A 12,827-nucleotide genomic window follows, 5' to 3' on the forward strand; every position below is an offset into this window, starting at 1 on the left:
AATCAGAACCTGGTGATGGTGTGGAAATCATGAAAGATCAAAGGGGATGAGACCTGAGCATCATATCAGGAACCCCTCTTCTAGTTCTTCGTGTCATATGAGTGTCCCAGCGACACAGGGGGCAGAACGGGGAAGACACCAGAGCTGTTACAACGTTGACGCTTAGGAAATCTTCGCCAACCTTTTCCCAAGTCATGCTTGAACTGGGAGTGTCATCGGACTGGCTCTGTGCACTCAAACAAACGCCCGTGACATCATTCCGCTTCTCCGGCTTCTGTGGACGTTCCAGGTTTGCTGGAGAACAGTCTAGAAAGATTTCCTCTGAACTGAATGTAAAAGGAAGAAGTGGGAGATCCTCATGTCATTTCAGAAGCTCCACCTGATAGCGTTGCTCTCCATGAAATCCCTATCTGGTCACTGGACCCTGTTACCTCGTTGCGTTCATTCACCTGCTTAGTCATTCATTCATTTCCTCCCTCACTCGTTTAACAAAGACTCAGTGTTGGGAATATACAAATCAGTGAGGGAACTTCCAAGTTAAGCTGGCAGCATAAATATGCACACAATTAAATGACTTTCACATATGATTGTAAAAGAGTTGGTACTTCATGTCAGATAGGAAAATTGCAAGTAACAGGTAAGTTGGGTTTGATGCCGTCTGCTGGAAGCCTCTCAGTCAGAACTGATCTTTCTCTTCTTTACACTCTAACAGAGCTGCTACCGCATCTTTGGTATGATAGTACTTCCTGTGATCTGTCTGGTATGTTAGTGAAAGTACTATGATCTGAAGAAGATGAAATAAGCAGGAAGTGGGTCTTTGCTCTCGAGGAGTTTATAGTCTATTACCAGCTTCCAGACAGGGCACCAGCGATCATTCCAAGACATATCTGGTCAATGTCAAAGGAGGTCTGCCCGAAGAGCAACAGAAAGGTTGTGAGCAAGAACACTGCATCACCAGGAAAAGAGTCAGGCGGCGGGGGCAGAGGTGACAGGAGGCTTGAAGGTGAAGTAGTATTTCAGCAGGTACAGAGGGTAGAAATCAGCATTCCAGAAAGAGAAGGGGGCACACAGAGCTCTGCTTCAGTGTAGAAAGGGGTTTCTCAGCCTCAACGCTATTGACATTTGGGGTCAGATAAGTCTTTGCTGCGGGGGCTGTCCTGTGCAGACTGGGACGTTTAGCAGCCTCACTGGCCTCCCCCCCAAGAGGCCAGCAGCACCTGCTTCCAGGCATGACAACCAAGAAAGTGTCCAGCTATTGCCACATATCCCTGGGGATGGGGGGCAATGTCATCTCTGTAGAGAACGCTGATAGACACACGCAGACACACAGATCCGTACATGCATATAGTTTTTGTCCTGTGCTGCTGTTTGAACTGAGTCATATCCTGCAACTTGTCTGAAAGTGGGAACGAAGGTAATCATGTTTGCATTAAAAGATTATTGTAGGGATTAAATAATGTATGTCAAGTCTTTGGCACATAGTTATTATCGTTCCTTAAGTCAGTTGGTCATGGGATTTTAGAGCAGAAGTTGGTATGTTCTTAGCTGGATTTTTTTTTTAATCTTTTAGCATCAAAGAATGGGTTGATTGGAGAGTACTAAGCAGGGAGAACTCTGAAGGTGGACCTGTAGAGCAGGCGAAATGTAATAAGGGCCTGACCAAGGGTGGTGTCAGTGGGAGTGGAAAAGAAGGAAAGGCTGTGGGAGAGAGATTTTAAACAGCTTTATTGAGCTATATTGACCTACAATAAACTACACGTATTTAAAGGGTATAATTTGCTGAGTTTGACATACACATACACCTGGGAAATCACTATCACAATCGAGACAGTGAATGTATCCATCAGGCCCCTAAATTTCCTCATTCTCTCTGCAATCTCTCTCTCCCTACCCCTAGTCCTGTCCCCAGGCAACCACCGATCTGCTTTCTGTTACTTTAGATCAGTTTACAATTACTAGAATGTTATAGAAATGCAATCACGCAGAGTGTGCTTCTATTTTGGTCTGGCTTCTTTCGTTCAACAGAGTTATTTTAGGATCCATCCGTGTTACTGAGTGTATCAATAACATGATATGGTTTTACTGACTGGTTCTCTGTCATATGAATATGCCACAACTTATATACTCCCACGACTGTTGATTGACATTTAGGCTGTTTTTAATTGTTGGTTATTACAAATAAAACTGCTATGAGCTATGGACATGTGCTTTCTTTTCTGGTAAATACCTAGAAGTGGAATGGCTGGGTCCTGTGTTAGGTACATAGTTAGACTTTAAAGAAATTGTTTTCCAAAACGGTGTCGTAGATTACATCACCACCAACAGTGTGTACTTAGTACGATCAATCTTTTTTACTTAACCATTCTAGTGGATATGTGTCTCCTTGTGGTTTAAATCTGCATTTCCCTAATGACGAATGATGTTGAACATCTTTTCATGTGCTCTTCTTGCTGCAGTATCTGTATAAATCTTTGATTTTAAAAAATTGAGTTTTTGTCTTGTTATTATATACTAAGCATTCTTTATATATTCTAGATAATGTTTTTGTCAAATACATGTCTTAAGAATATTTTCTCCTGGTCTATGGCTTGCTTTTGAAAAGCAAGGTTTTTGTGTTTTATTTTGTTTTGCTAAGATCCAATATATTGATTTTTTTCTTTTATACTTTCATATATATATATATATATATATTTTTTTTTTTAAGATACCTTTACCAAACCCAATGTCACTAAGATTTTCTCCTATGTCTTATTCTAGATGTTATTTTTTTTAGCTCTTACATTTGGGTCTATGTTTCTGTTTATAGGTAATTTTTGCATATTGAAATTACATATGAGAGGAGTGACACCAGCTTCATGGCAGCATAAACCGACCCTCATTTGGTCCCCCTCTCAACAACAAGAAAAATCAGCGTCTATCCACAAACAAAAGTGGCTTTGTGGGAGCTTTGGGATCCAGGACCATACGCAAGGGACCCAGGAAAAGTCCCACCCACCTGTTAGTTAAGTAATAGACAGCAAGACCTTGGTCCCTACCGCAGACCCTGAAATGGCCCACGAACCAGCTCCAGCCCCTCTTGGCCATGGTCCAGGAATCCCTGGAACACACTGTCTCAGGCCAATCACCAACAGACGAGACTGAAATTTTTCACTGCTGAGTGCTACCAAATATTTAAAGAATTAACACCAATTCTTCTCAAACTCTCCCAAAATATTGAAGAGGAGGAGATACTCCCAAACGCATTTTATGAAGCAAGTATTACCCTAATACCAAAGCCTGATAAGAACACTACAAGAGAAGAGAACTACAGGGGTGCCTGGGTGGCTGTCAGTTAAGCATCTGCCTTCAGCTCAGGTCATGATCCAGGGTCCTGGGGTCAAGCCCAATGTCTGGCTTTCTGCTTAGCAGGGAGCCTGGTTCTTCCTCTCTCTCTGCCTCCTGCTCTGCCTGCTTGTGCTCTCTCTCTCTTTCTGTCAAATAAGTAAATAAATAAATAAAATCTTTTAAAAAATTATAGAAAAGAGACATACAGAATAATATCTCTGGTGAACATATAGATGTGAATATTCCCAACATAATATTAGCAAACCGAATTCAATAGCATATTAAAAGGATCATACACGATGATCAAGTAGGTTTTATCTCTGGGCTGAAAGGAGGGATTAACACCTGCAAATCAATAAATATGATATAACACATTAGTAGAATCAAAGGTAAAAATCCTATGACCATTTCAATAGATGAAAAAACATTTGACAAAATACAACATCTTTTCATAATAAAGACACTCAATAAATTCGGTATAGAAGAACCCACTTCAACATAATGTATGACAAGCCCATAGCTAATATCACTCTTAATGGTGAAACGTTGAAATATCTTCCTCTAAGATCAGGAACAAGACAAGGGTGCCCACTCTCAGCACCTCCTATTCAACATATTACTGGAAGTCCTAGACAGAGCAACCAGACAAGAAAAAATAATATCATCCAAATCAGAAAGGAAGAAGGAAAATTGTCTTTGTCTGCAGGTGATATGATCTTATGTAGAGAAAAACCTAAACAGTCAATCAAAAAACTGTTAGAACTGGGGCGCCTGGGTGGCACAGCGGTTAAGCGTCTGCCTTCAGCTCAGGGCGTGATCCCGGCATGATGGGATCAAGCCCCACATCGGGCTCCTCCGCTAAGAGCCTGCTTCTTCCTCTCCCACTCCCCCTGCTTGTGTTCCTTCTCTCGCTGGCTGTCTCTCTCTGTCAAATAAATAAATAAAATCTTAAAAAAAAATAAAAAATAAAATATTTGGGGAAATTGAGTAGATATTTTTCCAAAAAAGACATGTAAATGACCAAATAGGTACCTGAAAAGGGGCTCTACATCACTTAATCATCAGGGAAATGCAAATCAAAGCCACAGTGAGATTATCACATCACACCTGTTAGAGTGGCCGTCATCAAAAAGACAAGAGGTAACAAGTGTTGGTGAGGATGTGGAGAAAAGGGAACACTTGTGCACTGTTGGTGGGAATGCAGACTGCTGCAGTCACTACAGAAAACAGTATGGACTTTCCTTAAAAATTAAAAATAGAGTTACCCTAAATCCAGCAATCCCACTTCTTTGATATATATCCAAAGGAAGTGAACACGGGATCTCGAGGAGGTCTCTGTACTCGCATGTTTACTGTAGCATTATTCACAGTAGCCAAGCTACGGAAACAACCTGAGTGTCAGTCAAAAGATGGACAGATAAGGAAAATGTGAGATACATATATATATATATGAATATTATTCAGCCATGAGAAAGAAGGACATTCTGCCATTTGAGACAACATGAATTGAGTTTGAGGACATTAGCATAAGTGAAATAAGTCAGATAGAGAAAGACAAATACTGTATGACATCACTTTTATGTAGAAACTAAAAAAGCTCAACTCATAGAAACAGAAAGCAGAGTGGTTGTTACCAGGACCTGAGGGGTGGAGAAAATAAATAATTTCTGGGGCTCAAATGAACAACATGGTGATTATGGTTAATAATTCTGTATGATATACTTGAAAATTGCTAAGACAGTAGATCTTAAATGTTCTCACCACAAAAAAGAAATTGTAAGTATGTGATGTGATGAAGATGTTAACTAACCCTCCCGTGTTAATCATTTTACAATGTATCAGTGCATCAGATCAACACACGGTGTACTTTAAATTTAACCCAGTATTATGTTCAATTACATCTCAATAAAGCTGAAAAAGTATATAAAAGAGAGACATAAGTGTTGAGATTCACATTTTTTAATATGACAGTCAAATTATTCCAGCACAATTTGTTGAAGAGATTGTGCTTTTCCCACAGAACGCCTTGGCACGTCTATTGAAAGTCAATTGATCATGTGTGTGTGTGTGTGTGTGTGTGTCTATTTTTGGACTCTGTTGTGTTTCACATATGTGTATGATGTCGAGACATGATATATGTCATATATCATATAACATGATTTATTTAGACGTATTAGATACATATATACAGGTATGATATATATATGATATAAATATATTTTTTTCCTCCTTGGTCTCAATACCACATTTTCTTGATTATTACTAGAGCTTTATTACATGGCTTAAAATAAGGTAGTTCAAATTCTCCAACTTTGTACTTCTTTTTCAAAGTTATTTTGGCTATTTTAGGTCCTTTGCATCTCAATATAAATTTTGGCTAGCTTTTCAAACGAGGAAACCTGCTGGGGTTTTATTTGGGATGTATTGAATCAGTAGATCAATTTGGGGAGAATTGACATGTTAGCAATATTGAACCTTCTGATCCATAGGCACTGTAGTTCTCTCCATTTATTTTGGTTTTCTTAAATTTCTTTGAGCCATGTTTTGTAGTTTTCAGTATACAGATCTTACACACATTTTGTCAAATTTATCCATAAGTAATTTGTATTGGTTATTATAAGTGGTATTCTAAAAATTTTCTATTTTTGATTGTTCCATGTGAATAAATGCAATCGATTTTTGTGTATTGCCCTTGTACCCTGGAATTTTGCTAAGTATTAGTTCCGAGTTGCTTTTGCATACTACTTATGATTTTCTACATAGACGGTTATATTGTCTATAAAGATAATTTTAATCTTTTATGTCCAATTTGGATGCCTTTATTTCTTTCTCTTGCTTTATTGAATGGGTTAAAACCGCCTGTAAAATGTTGAATAGAAGTGATTAAAAACGGGCATCCTTGTCTTATTTTCAATGTTAGGGTGAAAGCATTCACTCTTTCACCGTTAAGCATATTAGCTGTACAGGTTTTCGTTTTTGTTTTTTGTAGATGCCCTTTATCAAGTTGAAGAAGTTTTCTTCCATTTCTATTTTTCTGAGATTTGTGTGTTATTATGAATATTTAATTTTTAAATGCTTTTTCTATATCTATTGAGATGGTCACAAACATAGTATTTTGTTTTTAATCTGATGATATGGTGAATTACATTGTTTTTTTATTGTGCATTGATCAATTTTTGAATGTTAAACCAACCTTACATTTTTGGGATAAACCCCACTTGATTATGATATATTATCTTTTTAATATATTACTGGATTTGATTTGCTAAAATTTGATGAATAATTATTGCATCTACATCATGAGGGATATTTTTGTCTAATTTTCTTTTCTTGGAATTTCTTTTCTGATTTTAGTATCAAGGTAATTCTGGTCCCATATAATTAGTGGGACGTGTTTTATTCTTTCTAATTTTCTGGGAAAGTTTGTATAGACTTAGTATTATTTATTCCATAAATATTTGATGGAATTCAGCAATGAGAGCTGTCTGGGGATGGAGTTTCCTCAGTGAGAAGGTATTGAGCTACAAACTCAATTTGTTTCATTGACACAGTGTAGTGAAGTTACCAGTTTGTTATTGGTGAGCTTTGGTGGTTTTAAAATGTCAGTAAATTATTCATCACATCAAAGTGGTTGAATGTTTTAATACAATATTTTTCATATTTCCTTATTGTTTATAGAGCTTGTTGTGATGTCTTCTGCTTATTATTGGTATTTATAATTTGCATCTTTTCTCTTTTTTTTTCTGATCAACCTGGCTAGAGGTTTACCAATTTTATTTATATTATCAGAGAGTTAGCTTTTAGCTCTATTGATTTCCTCTATTTTTTTTTGAGATTTTTATTTTATTTTATTTGTGAGAGAGAGAGAAAAAGAGCACAAGCAGGGGGCAGAGGGGAGGCAGGCTTCCTGCTGAGCAGGGAGCCCCAGTGCGGGGCTGGGCTCGATCACCAGGACCCCCGGATCATGACCCGAAGGCAGATGCTCAACTGAGCCACCCAGGTGCCCCTCCTCTATTTTTGTTTCTATTTTCTGTTTGATTGATTTCAGCTCTTATATTACTTTTCTTTTGCTTACTTTGTGTTTATTTTGTTTTTCTTTTTCTTGTTTCTTAGGGATGGAAGCTTAGGTCATCAATCTGAGACCCTTCTTTTCTATTCTAGGCATTTGATGCTATTAATTTTCCTCTAAGCACCACTTTAGCTGCATACCATAAATTTTAATACATCATTTTTTCAGTTTCAAAATGAAATTCAGTTCAACATACTTTTTTATTTCTCTCTTTTTTTTTTCCTGCTCTAACCCATGGGGTACTTTCAAGAGCACTGTTCAGTTTCTAAATATTCAGAGATTTTCCACATATCTTTTTGTTATTGATTCCTAATTTAATTCTGTTGTGGTCAGAAAAAAAACTTTATATGATTTATATCATTTAAAATATATGGAGCCTTGTTTTATGGCCCCAAATATGGTCTATCTTGATCAATGTGTCCTGTGTCTTGAAAAGAATTTATATTCTGCTGTTTTTGAATGGAGTGTTCTATAGATGTCAACTAGGTCCATCTGGTTCATAGTGTTATTCGAGTCTTCTGTATCTTCACTGATTTCCTGCATACTTGTTCTATCACTTATGGAACAACATATATTACAACCTTTAACTGTAATAGTTGGTTTATTATTGCTCAACGTATTCTGACTTTCTGTTATGTGCATAAACAGAAATGGGTTTTGGGGGGAAATCTATAATCCTTTACAACTCTGTGGCTATGCAGGATGGGAGAGTTGGTGAGGAAGAAGGAGGAATCCGAATAGGCCTGTACTTGTCTGGTATCTGTACATTCAGGTATTTATGTAAGTCACTGGATAAGGCCACCATAGTCAGAACCAACCCCAGGCCAATGTTTTTTTGTCTGTGAGTCAGGTCCATTGACTCTTCATTTTACTCAGAGCCAGTGTTCCCATGATCTCTATCCCACTCATATCTTGTTTCTAGATTCTCAATCCAACAAAGATATAAATGACTGATCCTCACTAAGATGTAAATGGTAGTAGCTAAAGACTATTATTCCTTCAGTAAGCATTTTTATTTTAAAGAGGACTTAGGGGCGCCTGGATGGCTCAGTCGTTGGGCGTCTGCCTTCGGCTCAGGGCGTGATCCCAGAGTCCTGGGATCGAGCCCCACATCAGGCTCCTCCACTAGGAGCCTGCTTCTTCCTCTCCCACTCCCCCTGCTTGTGTTCCCTCTCTCGCTGGCTGTCTCTCTCTCTGTGTCAAATAAATAAATAAAACCATAAAAAAATTTTTTTAAGAGGACTTAAATTTTTAAGATAACAGGATGTAGCTTAGTCATGGAATTTCAGGCATTCATCAGAGGATAAGCAAAATCTCTGGAGGCAGAGGAGCTGGAACCCTCAAGGAACAGCTGTAGGCCGTCAGCATTTCTACTTGGCTTCCACCAGCCTGGTTTCAGGTACAGTAAGTGCTAAGTGCTTTCCCAAGTTTGAATTACAACTATTTAAGAATCTTAAACCATCCTTACAACTAAAGAAATGTGCCTTGTTGCTTTGTGGTCAAAGTACCACACTCTTCCTGCTCTCCAGGAAAATCCAGTTTTGACCCAATTCTTTATAGCATATGAATCTGAATCTGAAGTTTTTCCCCTTTGCTTTCTCCCCAAATAACCGTATGCTCTGCCATAGGCCTCACAGGTTGTATTTTTAAATACAATTTGTCTCATAATACTTCAAATGCAAACCAAAGTTGAGATGCATTTACAGCAGTGAAACACCCAGCCTCTTATCTTATAATAAACTGTGACGATCTATCACTCTATTTCTTCTGCCTCATAATTCAGGAACATAAAGGGACTTTATTCTGTGTAGGAGGGAACAAAATAGGGATAGATTTGCTGAAGTTACAGAAACAATGATAAGAGGAGATATGAAATCAACAAGGAAACGGTTGCCAGGCAACATGCTTGGTTGTCAAAGAGATAGAGCTTTCTTCAATAATAACCCATGAGCAATCTTCAATAATGGCTCATAAATCTCTGAGCTAGAAAGTGTCTATGTCATGAGTGGGTTAAGGCAAATTCTTTTCCAAAGAACCAAAATATCCAGCTATCCCATTCCATTCCATAATATGAACCATGCTGTAAATGTAAGGCCCTGGGGTTATGCACATCTGAGGAGTGTAGTGTCCTTGCTAAGTGGAACATTTTGTGGCTTTTTTCTATGGTTGTAGCCTCAGCTGTATGTAATATTTTTACTCAGCACAATGAACAGCAGTCACAAGATGCACCCAGATTGTGCCCAATGTCTTGTTTTTCAAGTAGGGCAAAGTCTTGCTGGTTTGATCACCAACATGCGGCCACTGAGTCCCATTCATAAACAGGACCGTGACCAGGCATGAAGACTGCAGGATGTTAGGGTTTAAAGGACACTTATAAGACATTGGGCCCACATTCTTCACTTTCCCAGGTGAGGAATGTGGCTTCTATGATTGATACACTAATGGCCATCTCCTTTTGCCCTTTGAGAGTACTATTCCAAATAGAACCTGGTCTTTATGTTTGCAGTCCTCTGCAGCTGTGCTCGTCCTGTCCTTTTCCTCCATGAAAGGACTCTTTGACAGAGGATTCTGCTCTACTCATCCCTGGTCACCAGCCATTGGCACAGCACATTAACACATCATTTCACAGGAGTATTAATACATCAACTGAGCAATGATCTTCAAGACAAGGAGTTAATCATCATCAGCCAGAGCGTGTCTTAAACACATGCCCATCCCTATTTTCTATTGAATGCAATACGGTGGCTGAGAATCCAGACTCTGGAGCCGGACTGTCTAGGTTGAACATTGGCTCTTTGTGACCCTTGACAACTTGACTCTGCCTCGGTTTTGCCGTCTGTAAAACAAGAACATTGGTTATACCTAACTCATCAGATTGTTGAGAGGATTAAACAAGCTCTAAGTAAATAAGTAAGTTTAGAAAAGTTCCTGTCACATAAGCATTTTGTAGTATGAGATATTACCTTCTTTTTTTTTAGAGTTGAATCAATGTCAATATCATCATCGACCATTGCAAAGCAAATTCTCCCAGGGTTATGGATTGGAACTTGGAAGGGCTGTGTCAACGGGCAGGGTACAGGGTTGGGAGAGGTGGTGGTGGGAAGGGAAGCACCTTTTCTTTTTTTTTTTTCTTTGGGTTTTTTTTTTTAAAGATTTTATTTATTTATTTGACAGAGAGAGAGAGACAGCCAGCGAGAGAGGGAACGCAAGCAGGGGAGTGGGAGAGGAAGAAGCAGGCTCCTAGCAGAGCATGGAGCCCGATGTGGGACTCGATCCCAGGACCCTGGGATCACTCCCTGGGCCGAAGGCAGATGCTTAATGACGGAGCCACCCAGGCGCCAAGTTTTTAATTTACTACCTGAGCCACTTGATCGCTGGGTTAGTGATTCTTAGCAATATAAATTAAGCAATTCTCTGGCTTTTCCTCACTGGATTTTCTGTGTCAATGCTGACTTTGATTTACTTTTATTTCTTCTAAAGAGGAGCCAGCAAAGAAGTTTACCAAGAATTTTACTCATTGTTGTAACAAAACTGGTCGAACTGCTCAGAAAAAGAAAACTTTCCTGCTTAACTGGTGACATTTGCTCAATATAGAAGGCTTTCTTAACATCCAAGACAAAAGAGCAGACTTGAGAAAGAAAAATTCAAATAGGGTGAGAGTTCTTTATTATCCCATGGACACATAAAAGCCAAACACAGAGCTCGAAGGATGTTTTCTTCACAAGAGAAGTTGGTCATTCAAAATAGACTTATCAGGGAGCCTGGGTGGCTCAGTGGGTTAGCGTCTGCCTTTGGCTCAGGTCATGATCTCAGGGTCCCGGGATCAGCCTGGAGTCCTGTCCTTGGGCTCCCTGCTCAGTGGGGAGTCAGTTTCACCCTCTCCCTCTGCTCCTCTACCCCTGACCCCTGCTCAGGCTTGCATGCTCTCTCGCTCACTCACTCACTCTGCTTTCTCTCTCTGTCAAAAAAGTTTAAAAAATTTTTTTAAATAAAACACTAGTTCTTAGCAAGTGTCATTTATCAAAATATAGACTTTTTGAAGAGTTTTGTAAGTTTTATAGGCAACGAAAGGTGATCCCTAGTTAGGAAATTTGATGGTTGCCATGACTGAACAAAAAAAAATATTACCCAAAAGAGAACTGAATGGTAAGGTGTGAATAAATCACCCAGTTCCAGGATTAACTGACCTCCCTACCCCCTCCCCCTTCTGGCCCCTGGGGCAAAATAAGTCACTTCTTTCTTTAGAAAATGCTTAGTCCCTCCCTCCATCCTGCCTCTTATACTTTATTGTGGTAATTTGTTTCTAGTACTTGTCTTCACAAACAGATAGTCACCTTCCAAAAGAATCATTTTGTCTCATTTATCTTTTAATCTTTCGCAGCTAAGCCAGGAGAGGCACACACACCGTGCCCATTCTCCACCTGTTGAGCAGTTGTGAGGACAGAGGACTTTCCATTTGGGTCCTGCTGGGGGAGATTTCCAGTCCCAGGAGAATCTTAGGACCACAGGGCCAACGATTCCTGAGAGGTCATCCACCCGGCCTCCGGTCCCTGATGCCTGGGCACGTAACTACCTCTCATGGTACACATCTTAGGGATATTATACTTTGGTCATATATGTTGCAAATATTTTCTACAGGTAGAAAACATTTATGAAATCAAATATGTAAATTTCTACTTTATGGCTTTGGATCTTTTGTCTTATGAAGTCTTTTCTCACTCAAAGGTTTTAAATATGTTCTCTGATGTTTTATTCCAGTACTTTTATTACTCTGTCTTCTTAATTTATAGCTTTATTTTTTCAGTTTAGGCCTTTAATCTATCTGAGACTGTTCAGGGTATGAAGTGGAGATGTATTTTTTTCCCCAAAGGTCAGCCAATGACCCCAACGCCCATTTAGTCCATCCTTTCTCTTGACTTAAGACACCACATTAATCATATAGCAAACTCCCACATATTCCCACAGATTCATTATTAGACACTGTCTTATTCTGTTGATTTGTCTATTTCTGAGCCAGAACCACACTGCTTACGTTACTGTAGGTCAAGTTTTCTCTCATTTTTCCCTCTTTTTCAAAAGAACTTTTCCTGTTTTACTCATTTACTCCTCCAGGATAACCTTATAATTAGTTTGTCAAATTGGGGTTTTGATTGGAATTACATTAGAAGCATGGATTAATTTGGGGCAATTCTTGCGTTGGCCACATCGATTCTGTCTTATAATAATGGTTGCCATAAGTCATGATTTTCCTGTCTTCTACTCAAGTTTCATGGTTTCCTTTCTACTCTTGCACCTCTACTAATTCCTAGATATTTTCTAATTTTGTTGATATGGTAAATGGATTTCTTCATTACAATTTCTAACTTACTCTTGTGGTTAAATTTCTATTGAATTTTTGTAAATTTACCTGGAATCTTGCTATCCTGTTGGTCTC

This window comes from Ursus americanus, chromosome 32 (assembly GCF_024610735.1).
Source record: "Ursus americanus isolate L20-20 chromosome 32, mUrsAme1.1.p, whole genome shotgun sequence".
NCBI classification, from domain to species: Eukaryota; Metazoa; Chordata; class Mammalia; order Carnivora; family Ursidae; genus Ursus; species Ursus americanus.